The following is a 13,146-nucleotide window of genomic DNA, read 5'->3' as shown; positions in this document are numbered from 1 at the left end:
AGGAGCACAAGAGCCACGTGCCCCTGGCCAGGAGCACAAGAGCCACGTGCCCCTGGCCAGGAGCACAAGAGCCACGTGTCCCTGGCCAGCAGCACAAGAGCCACGTGTCCCTGGCCAGGAGCACAAGAGCCACGTGTTCCTGGCCAGCAGCACAAGAGCCACGTGCCCCTGGCCAGGAGCACAAGAGCCACGTGCCCCTGGCCAGCAGCACAAGAGCTACGTGTCCCTGGCCAGCAGCACAAGAGCCACGTGTCCCTGGCCAGGAGCACAAGAGCCACGTGTCCCTGGCCAGGAGCACAAGAGCCACGTGTCCCTGGCCAGCAGCACAAGAGCCACGTGTCCCTGGCCAGGAGCACAAGAGCCACGTGTTCCTGGCCAGCAGCACAAGAGCCACGTGTTCCTGGCCAGCAGCACAAGAACCACGTGTCCCTGGCCAGGAGCACAAGAGCCGCGTGCCCCTGGCCAGGAGCACAAGAGCCACGTGTCCCTGGCCAGGAGCACAAGAGCCACGTGTCCCTGGCCAGGAGCACAAGAGCCACGTGTTCCTGGCCAGCAGCACAAGAGCCACGTGTTCCTGGCCAGCAGCACAAGAGCCACGTGTTCCTGGCCAGCAGCACAAGAGCCACGTGCCTCTGGCCAGCAGCACAAGAGCCACGTGTCCCTGGCCAGGAGCACAAGAGCCACGTGTCCCTGGCCAGGAGCACAAGAGCCACGTGTCCCTGGCCAGCAGCACAAGAGCCACGTGTCCCTGGCCAGCAGCACAAGAGCCACGTGTCCCTGGCCAGGAGCACAAGAGCCACGTGTCCCTGGCCAGCAGCACAAGAGCCACGTGTCCCTGGCCAGCAGCACAAGAGCCACGTGTCCCTGGCCAGGAGCACAAGAGCCACGTGCCCCTGGCCAGGAGCCACGTGTCCCTGGCCAGCAGCACAAGAGCCACGTGTCCCTGGCCAGGAGCACAGGAGCCACGTGCCCCTGGCCAGGAGCCACGTGTCCCTGGCCAGGAGCACAAGAGCCACGTGTCCCTGGCCAGCAGCATAGGAGCCACGTGCCCCTGGCCAGGAGCCACGTGTCCCTGGCCAGCAGCACAAGAGCCACGTGTCCCTGGCCAGCAGCACAGGAGCCACGTGTCCCTGGCCAGCAGCACAGGAGCCACATGCCCCTGGCCAGGAGCACAAGAGCCACGTGCCCCTGGCCAGGAGCACAGGAGCCACATGCCCCTATCAGGGAACACAACAGACCAGCACATGGATCTATCACACATAAAACGTGAAATACTAAGACAAGAACCTGCCTAACATTAACAACAATCTTCCCGCTCGATACCACAAAACATTAATCAACATTATAGAGTAGAATGTGTGTTGTATTGCAAGGAAATACATTCGTCTTGGTGAACGTGATTGTGATTCGTGTTTGGCTGAAAATATGAGAGCAACTCCTAAGGAATTTCAAGATACATCTATGTATTTTTGTAAACAATTGTCTGGCTCTGTCTAGGAACATAAGACTTAAGGAAATGATGGGGTTCTGGGAGTTCTTTTAACTCCCCAAGCCCGGCCCGAGGCTATACTTGACTTGTGAGAGTTTGGTCCACCAGGCTGTTGCTTGGAGCGGCCCGCAGGCCCACATACCCACCACAGCCCGGTTGGTCCGGCACTCCTAGACACAAGCTAGTTTCCTCTTGAAGATGTCCACGGTTGTTCCGGCAATATTTCTTATGCTCGCTGGGAGGACGTTGAACAACCGCGGACCTCTGATGTTCATGCAGTGTTCTCTGATTGTGCCTATGGCACCTCTGCTCTTCACTGGTTCTATTCTGCATTTTCTTCCATATCGTTCACTCCAGTATGTTGTTATTTTACTGTGTAGATTAGGGACCTGTCCCTCCAGTATTTTCCATGTGTATATTATTTGGTATCTCTCTCGTCTCCTTTCTAGTGAGTACATTTGGAGAGCTTTGAGACGATCCCAATAATTTAGGTGCTTTATCTCATCTATGCGTGCCGTATATGTTCTCTGTATTCCCTCTATTTCAGCAATTTCTCCTGGTCTAAAAGGGGAAGTAAGTACTGAGCAGTACTCAAGACGGGACAACACAAGTGACTTGAAGAGTACAACCATTGTGATGGGATCTCTGGACGTGAAGGTTCGCGTAATTCATCCTATCATTTTTCTGGCTGACGCAATATTTGGTTGGTTATGCTCCCTAAACGTTAGGTCGTCAGACATCATTATTCCCAAATCCTTGACATGCTGTTTTCCTACTATGGGCAGACTCGATTGTGTTTTGTACCCTGTATTATGTTTCAGATCCTCATTTTTGTCATACCTGAGTACCTGGTATTTATCACTGTTAAACATCATGTTATTTTCTGATGCCCAGTCGAAAACTTTATTAATATCAGCTTGAAGTTTTTCAATGTCTTCAGCCGAGGTAATTTTCATACTGATTTTCGTGTCATCTACAAAGGATGACACGAAGCTGTGACTTGTATTTTTGTCTATATCTGATATGAGAATAAGGAACAGCAGTGGTGCAAGGACTGTACCCTGAGGTATCCATACCCCCTGTATGTATCCATACCCCTGCATGTATCCATACCCCTGTATGTATCCATACCCTCTGTATGTATCCATACCCCTGTATGTATCCATACCCCCTGATACTTGAGCATAGGGAGCCGGTGGCTGAGCGGACAGAACACTGCACGCGTGATCCTGTGGTCCCGGGTTCGATCCTGGACGCCGGCGAGAAACGATGGGCAGAGTTTCTTTCACCCTGATGCCCCTGTTACCTAGCAGTAAATAGGTACCTGGGTGTTAGTCAGCTGTCACGGGCTGCTTCCTGGGGGTGGAGGCCTGGCCGAGGACCGGGCCGCGGGGACACAAAAGCCCCGAAATCATCTCAAGATAACCTCAAGATAAGATCTCCGTCTCCCTCTCCTCATTACCTCCTCCTCCTCGCTCCTCCTGTCAGTGGGTTGGGCGCAGCGAAGGCTAAATCTATTACTTAAGTCGACTTTACCATTGTTAAGGGCAGAGTCTGAGAATGACATGTTCAATTCACTACACCCACACGCACTCACGCACACACTCAAAAGAAATGGGCAAAGTTTCTTACACCCCGATGCCCCTGTTCACCTAGCAGTAAATAGGTACCTGCGAGTTAGACAGCTACTACGGGCCACACACTCCTGGGTGTGTGGGTGTGTTAGAGAGAAATATATGCAGTAGATATAATAGAGGAAAAACAGAATGGTTAGAAAGGCGGCGCCTATGAGCTAATAGCTTGATTCGGCATACATAAATAGTATACACAAGGAGTAAATATAAATATACACAGACACACACACACCAAAGTGTGTAACCAAAGAGTCAAAGCTCAACCCCCGCAAGCACAAATAGGTGAGTACACACACACATACGCACACGCACGCACGCACGCGCACACACACACACACACACACACACACACACACACACACACACACACACACACACACACACACACACACAACTAGGTGAGTACACACACACACACACACACACACACCTTGTCAAGCACAAGACGAAGCTGGAAAAAGTCCAAAGGTATGCTACTAGACTAGTCCCAGAACTAAGAGGCATGAGTTATGAGGAAAGGCTACGGGAAATGCACCTCACGACACTGGAAGACAGAAGAGTAAGGGGGGACATGATCACAACCTACAAAATCCTCAGGGGAATCGACCGGGTAAACAAGGATGAACTTTTCAACACTGGTGGGACGCGAACAAGGGGACACAGGTGGAAGCTGAGTACCCAAATGAGCCACAGAGACGTTAGAAAGAACTTTTTCAGTGTCAGAGTAGTTAGCAAATGGAATGCATTAGGAAGTGATGTGGTGGAGGCTGACTCCATTCACAGTTTCAAATGTAGATATGATAGAGCCCAATAGGCTCAGGAATCTGTACACCAGTTGATTGACGGTTGAGAGGCGGGACCAAAGAGCCAGAGCTCAACCCCCGCAAGCACAATTAGGTGAGTACAATTAGGTGAGTACACACACACACACAACTAGGTGAGTACACACACACACACACACACACACACACACACACACACACACACACACACACACACAACTAGGTGAGTACAACTAGGTGAGTACACACACACACACACACACACACACACACACACACACACACACACACACACACACACACACACAACTAGGTGAGTACAACTAGGCGAGTACACACACACACACACACACACACACACACACACACACACACACACACACACACACACACACACACACACACACACACACACACACAACTAGGTGAGTACACACACACACACACACACACACACACACACACACACACACACACACACACACACACACAACTAGGTGAGTACACACACACACACACACACACACACACACACACACACACACACACACACACACACACACACACACACACAACTAGGTGAGTACACACACACACACACACACACACACAGACACACACACACACACACACACACACACACACACACACACACACACACACACACACACACACACACACACACACACCCTTGCCTACCCCTCTCACAACATTATTAATCCGCAGTGGAATAGGGAACACACATGGGAGGGAGACACCAGAACACAGGCGGGGACAATCGTTCGCATGTGAAGGCAAATCAGTGACGAACTGAGAAAATGAGGGAGACAGTAACCAACCTGCAGGATGAGCTGAAGGCAGCGAAGGAGCAGATAAACAGCCTGAAAGAGAATCCTACTCAGTACCAGACACGAACCCTCCCTCAGCAAGCTGGTAACGTATCTTGAGGTTATCTTGAGATGATTTCGGGGCTTTAGTGTCCCCGCGGCCCGGTCCTAGACCAGGCCTCCACCCCCAGGAAGCAGCCCGTGACAGCTGACTAACTCCCAGGTACCTATTTACTGCTAGGTAACAGAGGCATTCAGGGTGAAAGAAACTTTGCCCATTTGTTTCTGCCTCGTGCGGGAATCGAACTCGCGCCACAGAATTACGAATCCTGCGCGCTATCCACCAGGCTACGAGGCCCCTCAAAGTCCCCTCTGTAGAGGGGACTTATACAGTACATCCTCATTTGCAGATATGATTAGAAAGAGCCCTGACGTTACGTCTGCAGTAAAGGAAGTTGCCGTGAGCTACTTCTCAGGAAACGGCAAGATGTACTAGTCAGCTGATAGAGAGGAAAAGATCATTAGTCACAGTAGGTATTAAGGATCAAGCTGGTTCCAGTCAGATGGAGCAGAGAGATAAGGACAAAGCTGCAGTGACAGAGATCTTGAATGGGGTACAGATGGAGAGGGCTGAACAAAACATAGAAAAGGTTTTCAGGCTTGGCTAGTACAACGAGGACAGAGACCAGACGATAAAGGTAGTGTTCACGAACGAGCACAAAAAAGGATCTTCTAGCAAGGAAGAGCAGACTGTTACATGTAACAAATAATAATAATAATAATAATTTATTTAGGAACAGTACATACATAGTTGCAGCGTTACAGTACAAACATTGTTTGATTTAAAGATAGAGGTAGTACATACAATACCTAAAGCCACTAGTACGCATAGCGTTTCGGACAAAGCTCAAAACAGTTTTCCTTCAGAGCAATATGACAAGGGACAAGGGAATGGAGGCAGCAGATACAAGAAAGGAGTGGAGGGAGAGAGAATGGAATTGGGGAACCACAGCCCCAAACCCTAGAATCCCAGAGGGGAGTGGGGAACCCTCCACAAGCAGTTCAATAGCCCAGTGAGAGGAACATCACCCCCACCCCCCCACCTTCCACCCAATAGAAGTCCAACCTGCCCCAACCTCTACCAGTCCCCCACTAAGTGCCTACCCAGTCCACCCTCCCCCTTTTCCCAAGCCCTTCCTTCTCCCCCACTACTCCAAGCCCTCCCTCCTCCCCCATTCCTCAAAGCCTCCCTTCTCCCCCACCCCCAAGCCTTGCCTTCTCCCTCACTCCTCCAAGCCCTCCCTTCTACCCCCCCCCCCCAGGCACTCCCTTCTGTCCCACCCCACCCCCAAACTCTCCCTTCTCCCCCCACCCTCCCAAGCCCTCATACCCAACCACTTGGGCTGGACGGTAGAGCGACGGTCTCGCTTCATGCAGGTCGGCGTTCAATCCCCTACCGTTCCCAAGTGGTTGGGTACCATTCCTTCCCCCCCCGCCCTCCGTCCCATCCCAAATCCTTATTCCGGCCCCGATTCAAGTGCTATATAGTCATAATGGCTTGGCGCTTTCCCTTATACTTCCCTTCCCTTCTTAAAAGATTTGCCCATTTTGCACCCGCAAGATAACGTAAGCTTTTAAGGGTTGACAGATGTTAATCTTCTTGTTTGAGGAGCTGTTCACTTGAGACAGTTAAGCAAGTCCCAGCTGTGTCTGGGTGCAAGTGACAGGATGAACAACCCAGCGGGTTTTCTTCCTTTTGGGGAGTGTTGTACATTCTGCTATGGCGGTGTGTCCACTCACAGGATGAGTGGCGCTGCCCAATACTTTTTTTTTTTTTTTTTGAGATATATACAAGAGTTGTTACATTCTTGTACAGCCACTAGTACGCGTAGCGTTTCGGGCAGGTCCTTAATCCTACGGTCCCTGGAATACGATCCCCTGCCGCGAAGAATCGTTTTTTCATCCAAGTACACATTTTACTGTTGCGTTAAACAGAGGCTACAGTTAAGGAATTGCGCCCATTAAATCCTCCCCGGCCAGGATACGAACCCATGACATAGCGCTCGCGGAACGCCAGGCGAGTGTCTTACCACTACACCACGGAGACTGCTCTTACCACTACACCACGGAGACTGCTGTCAGTCTACTGTCACTATGGCGGTGTGTTCACTCACAGGATGAGTGGCGCTGCCCAATACTGTCACTATGGCAGTGTGTCCACTCACAGGATGAGTGGCACTGCCCAATACTGTCACTATGGCGGTGTGTCCACTCACAGGATGAGTGACGCTGCCCAATACTGTCACTATGGCGGTGTGTCCACTCACAGGATGAGTGGCGCTGTCCAATACTGTCACTATGGCGGTGTGTCCACTCACAGGATGAGTGACGCTGCCCAATACTGTCACTATGGCGGTGTGTTCACTCACAGGATGAGTGGCGCTGTCCAATACTGTCACTATGGCGGTGTGTCCACTCACAGGATGAGTGACGCTGCCCAATACTGTCACTATGGCGGTGTGTCCACTCACAGAATGAGTGGCGCTGCCCAATACTGTCACTATGACGGTGTGTCCGTTCACAGGATGAGTGGCGCTGTCCAATACTGTCACTATGGCGGTATGTCCACTCATAGGATGAGTGGCGCTGCCCAATACTGTCACTATGGCGGTGTGTCCACTCACAGGATGAGTGGCGCTGCCCAATACTGTCACTATGGCAGTGTGTCCACTCACAGGATGAGTGGCGCTGCCCAATACTGTCACTATGGCGGTATGTTCACTCACAGGATGAGTGGCGCTGCCCAATACTGTCACTATGGCGGTGTGTCCACTCTCAGGATGAGTGGCGCTGCCCAATACTGTCACTATGGCGGTGTGTCCACTCACAGGATGAGTGGCGCTGCCCAATACTGTCACTATGGCGGTGTGTCCACTCACAGGATGAGTGGCGCTGCCCAATACTGTCACTATGGCGGTGTGTCCACTCACAGGATGAGTGGCGCTGCCCAATACTGTCACTATGGCGGTGTGTCCACTCACAGGATGAGTGGCGCTGCCCAATACTGTCACTATGGCGGTATGTTCACTCACAGGATGAGTGGCGCTGCCCAATACTGTCACTATGGCGGTATGTTCACTCACAGGATGAGTGGCGCTGCCCAATACTGTCACTATGGCGGTGTGTCCACTCACAGGATGAGTGGCGCTGCCCAATACTGTCACTATGGCGGTGTGTCCACTCACAGGATGAGTGGCGCTGCCCAATACTGTCACTATGGCGGTGTGTCCACTCACAGGATGAGTGGCGCTGCCCAATACTGTCACTATGGCGGTGTGTCCACTCACAGGATGAGTGGCGCTGCCCAATACTGTCACTATGGCGGTGTGTCCACTCACAGGATGAGTGGCGCTGCCCAATACTGTCACTATGGCAGTGTGTCCACTCACAGGATGAGTGACGCTGCCCAATAAACTCGCCCCTCGGGGCAAAATTTAAAACTAGTTTGGACGTTAAGACGGGTAAGGTTAGGTTTTAACACGTGTTGGTGAACCGTCTTGTGCACAGTGTGGCTTAGGTCTATATTGAGTCTGCTATTGCCTACCGCTGCGTGACGTCACATGTAAACAAAGAGACCGCGAGGTAGAGATAATTCCTTCTTACGACGGATTTGTGTCTCCCTCCTACACCTCCTCCTTCTCCTACACCTCCTTCTTCTCCTACACCTTCTCCTCCTACACCTTCTTCTCCTACACCTCCTCCTTCTTCTCCTACACCTCCTCCTTCTCCTCCTTCTTCTCCTACACCTTCTCCTCCTACACCTTCTTCTCCTACACCTCCTCCTTCTCCTCCTTCTTCTCCTACACCTTCTCCTCCTACACCTTCTTCTCCTACACCTCCTTCTTCTCCTACACCTCCTCCTTCTCCTCCTTCTTCTCCTACACCTCCTCCTTCTCCTCCTTCTTCTCCTACACCTTCTCCTCCTACACCTTCTCCTCCTACACCTCCTCCTTCTCCTCCTTCTTCTCCTACACCTTCTCCTCCTACACCTTCTCCTCCTACACCTTCTCCTTCTACACCTCCACCTCTCCCTCGTGTTCTGTGCTGCCACAATTATCGCGATTAAAAAAGTTTTGTTTTACCAGGCCATTAGCGACCAGGTGTGCCTCACGCCACCTTAGTACTAGAAGCATATTTGCACCAGGAAGTTCAGGTTTCATTATACCTTAAGTCGTGAAGGTTCGCAGTAATACGACCCTCCAAATGGTCCCGCGTTCGATTCCCGGTCAGGTCGGAATGTTTGATGATAGGACGTTTTCTTACATACCTGATACATGTGTTCACCCAGCAGTACGTGCATGTATCTAGGAGTTATAGGGATTTGTTTGTGGGGCGTATCTTCTGGGAAGGCAGCAGTAGGCCTATAGGCCTAGGAGAGACCTTGAAAGGCCTAGTACAGTTCCTGGTGCCGATAATGAGACAACAATATTTGCTGAGTGGTGATGTTAGGTACCTAGTAGCTGGGCGGTGACGTCACCCAGCGTAGCAGCTAACAGGTGATGTTTAGGAGCCTAGGGCAGCTAAGCAGAGACGTCACTCAGCGTAGCAGCTAACAGGTGACGTCAAAGAGCCTAGGGCAGCTGGGCCGTGACGTCACTCAGCCTAGCAGCTGTGCGGTGACGTAATGGCATGTAACAGGTGAGCCGTGACGTCATAATCACAGGTAGTGGAGGGTGGGGCATTAGGGGGGGGGAGGAGATAGTCTACTATTGATCTGAGTGACGGAGGGGGGGGGGGGGGGTGTGGGAAAGAAGGGGGGAGTGGGAGGGGGGGTTGAGGTGGAGGAAGGAAGTAGACTTTAGGGTGGAGATTGAGGTTGTTGAGAACATTGGAGTTTTTTTTTTTTCTTTTTTAAAGGGTCGTGTTGTCACGCGTGGCTTTGCTTCACTGTGTTTGATTGTCATACATACACACACACACACACACACACACACACACACACACACACACACACACACACACACACACACACACACACACACACACACGCGCACACATACACACACACACACACACACACACACACACACACACACACACACACACACACATACACACACATACACACACATACACACACACACACACACACACACATACACATACACACACATACACACACACACACATACACATACACACACATACACACACATACACACACATACACACACATACACACACATACACACACATACACACACACACATACACACACACACACACACACACGTAAACACTAGCTGCAGAATAGTAAGAAATTATTGTAAATTTAATATATATATATATATATATATATATATATATATATATATATATATATATATATATATATATATATATATATATATATATATATATAAACCCTATGTAAGACCATTTTTGTCCCTGGGTAGTAAGTGATATTTTCTGATTGCTTAATGATGCCTCCGAGGTTTATAAAATGACTTATTATTCTCCTCAGACATGGATTTGACCTTTGTCTTGAACAGCTTAGGAAAGATTGTGTGTTCATTCCTTACTTCTCGGTCACCTCTCTCATCCTCCTCCTTCCTCTTCCTAGTCTTCTATTTCTTGTATTATTCTTGTTCTCTTTCTCCTTTTATTGCTGTAGGATCTTACTCTTCTTCTCCCCTACAACGGCCTTCTCTTCCCCTCTTCCTACACCTCCCCTCTCCCTACACCTCCCCCCTCCCTACCCCTCCCCCCTCCCTACTCTTCCCCTCCTACCCCCCCAACCCACCAATGTGCTCAAGAGGCAAGTCAATACACAGGAGTAATACAGAAATCTTAAGATGTGGAAATACAAATGTTGATTGTCTGTACATCAAAGTGAATGAACTGCGAGTACTATTTGTGTACACCCCATGATGATGATGTTATAGCTACAGCAGAGACAAAACTGACTGTGGTAATTACTGACCACAGTGTCGATCCCTGTATACTATCAACCCCAACATATACCTCTTCCCCCCGCTCCTCCCCGTCAAGTATACTATCCACCCAGAGTATATTATCAAGTATACAAACCCTCCCCCCTTATGTATACTACATATTTCTTACTGTAGACGCCCCCTCCCCCCCTTATCACGTCTCGGAAACCCCCTCTCCATTTCCCCCTCTAAACCCCCTCTCTCAACCCCTTCCCCTCTCAACCCCCCCACCTCACCTTGGTGTAAGTAGCACCAACCAGGTAGGCAGGTGCACACAACTCACACTAGACATGAGTGTAAATCACTCATTCTCAACACACTGAGAGTGCCTTTTCTTGAGTGAAGGAGGGGGGGGGGGCTGTTGTCACGCTGCTCAGGGGTGGGGAGGAGAGGGGGAAGGAAGAGAGGAATAGGTGCATAAGAGAGAAGTGGCGAAGACTGAAGAGGTCAAAGAAGAGGAAGTGGACAAGGACACGTCATAGAGAGGAGGACATAGGGAAGACAGAGAGCGGAAAATAGAGAATAGAGTAGGCAAGGAGAGGAATTAAAAAGAGAGAGAGAGGGGAAAGAAAAGGTGGTGGTAGGGGATACATGACCCACAGCTCATCACACGAGACAAGTGCTAGGTCAAAGTTACTGCAGGTGTGTGTGTGTGTGTACACCTGACTCCCCCCCCCCTTGGGACACAGGCACTGGTGCCAGGCGGTGGACAGAGGCACCAGTGCCACGTCGACAACCACCATGTGTGTGTGTGAGGTTGTGTGAGTTATATGTGAGATATGTGTGAGTTACCTCTGGCGGGGAGGCAGGCGCATAGGGAAATTATGAGAGAGAGATGGCCAGTGTTATATTACAGTATATTCCATATATTACAGTATATTACATATAAGGAACGTGGTGAAACTGCAAGCAAGAGCTGTAATCCTGCCTCAACTCCGATGAAATCTAGTCTTTGAGACAAATTTTTCTATCCGTCTATTATATATACATCATTAGGAATCAACTTTATTCGTTATTAACAACATCTCTCCTTGAGAAAATCCGCAGGAGCCGTGATGAGGGCTCGAACCTATGCGGTGGGGTGTGTCCAGGCACCACAGGCTCTAGACAACTGTGGCCACGACATGGTCTAAAGAATTGCAACCTGGGGTACTACTGGACCCACGAGGGTGCCTGAGGCTTCAACTGAAACCGAACTGGAGTTTTACATAATCCCCCCATGCACTCTGGCTCTGTCAATCCCCCCCCCATGCACTCTGGCTCTGTCAATCCCCCCCATGCACTCTGGCTCTGTCAATCCCCACATGCACTCTGGCTTTGTCAATCCCCCCCATGCACTCTGGCTCTGTCAATCCCCCCCCCCATGCACTCTGGCTCTGTCAATCCCCCCATGCACTCTGGCTCTGTCAATCCCCCCCCATGCACTCTGGCTCTGTCAATCCCCCCATGCACTCTGGCTCTGTCAATCCCCCGCATGCACTCTGGCTCTGTCGATCCCCCCCATGCACTCTGGCTCTGTCAATCCCCCCCATGCACTCTGGCTCTGTCAATCCCACCATGCACTCTGGCTCTGTCAATCCCACCATGCACTCTGGCTCCGTCAATCCCACCATGCACTCTGGCTCCGTCAATCCCCCGCATGCACTCTGGCTCTGTCAATCCCCCCATGCACTCTGGCTCTGTCAATCCCCCCATGCACTCTGGCTCCGTCAATCCCACCATGCACTCTGGCTCCGTCAATCCCCCCCATGCACTCTGGCTCTGTCAATCCCCCCATGCACTCTGGCTCTGTCAATCCCACCATGCACGCTGGCTCTGTCAATCCCCCCATGCACTCTGGCTCTGTCAATCCCCCCATGCACTCTGGCTCTGTCAATCCCCCCATGCACTCTGGCTCTGTCAATCCCCCCATGCACTCTGGCTCTGTCAATCCCCCCATGCACTCTGGCTCTGTCAATCCCCCCATGCACTCTGGCTCTGTCAATCCCCCCATGCACTCTGGCTCTGTCAATCCCCCCATGCACTCTGGCTCCGTCAATCCCCTCATGCACTCTGGCTCCGTCAATCCCCCCATGCACTCTGGCTCCGTCAATCCCCCCCATGCACTCCGGCTCCGCCATCTAGGAATGGTCTATACCTCTGCAACTTTCAACACAGAGTAATCCCACTATCGTGAAGCATCAATGATTAAATCCTCCTGCGGATTTTATCATTGATGCGTCATGATAGTGAGATTACTCTTGGTGTGGAGATCTGTCCTCTCTCTCTCTCTCTCTCTCTCTCTCTCTCTCTCTCTCTCTCTCTCTCTCTCTCTCTCTCTCTCTCTCTCTCTCTCTCTCTCTCACAAACATCAATGGAGCTTCAGGATACAGAGTACAGTCAGTGTTGCCTGCACTTCACTCTGACGGAAAACTAACAGCA

General features: G+C 50.9%; 1 protein-coding gene across 1 annotated transcript in view; it reads right to left on the bottom strand.

Moving 5' to 3' along the window:
* The window catches only part of LOC123767387 (uncharacterized), a gene marked incomplete at its 5' end in the record, with an annotated part of 61,279 nt that overhangs the window by 25,529 nt on the left and 22,604 nt on the right, over positions 1-13,146 (bottom strand).

This window comes from Procambarus clarkii, chromosome 74 (assembly GCF_040958095.1).
Source record: "Procambarus clarkii isolate CNS0578487 chromosome 74, FALCON_Pclarkii_2.0, whole genome shotgun sequence".
Lineage (NCBI taxonomy): Eukaryota > Metazoa > Arthropoda > Malacostraca > Decapoda > Cambaridae > Procambarus > Procambarus clarkii.
Note: the sequence above shows the minus strand (reverse complement) of the source record. Positions and strands in the feature narration are given on the sequence as shown.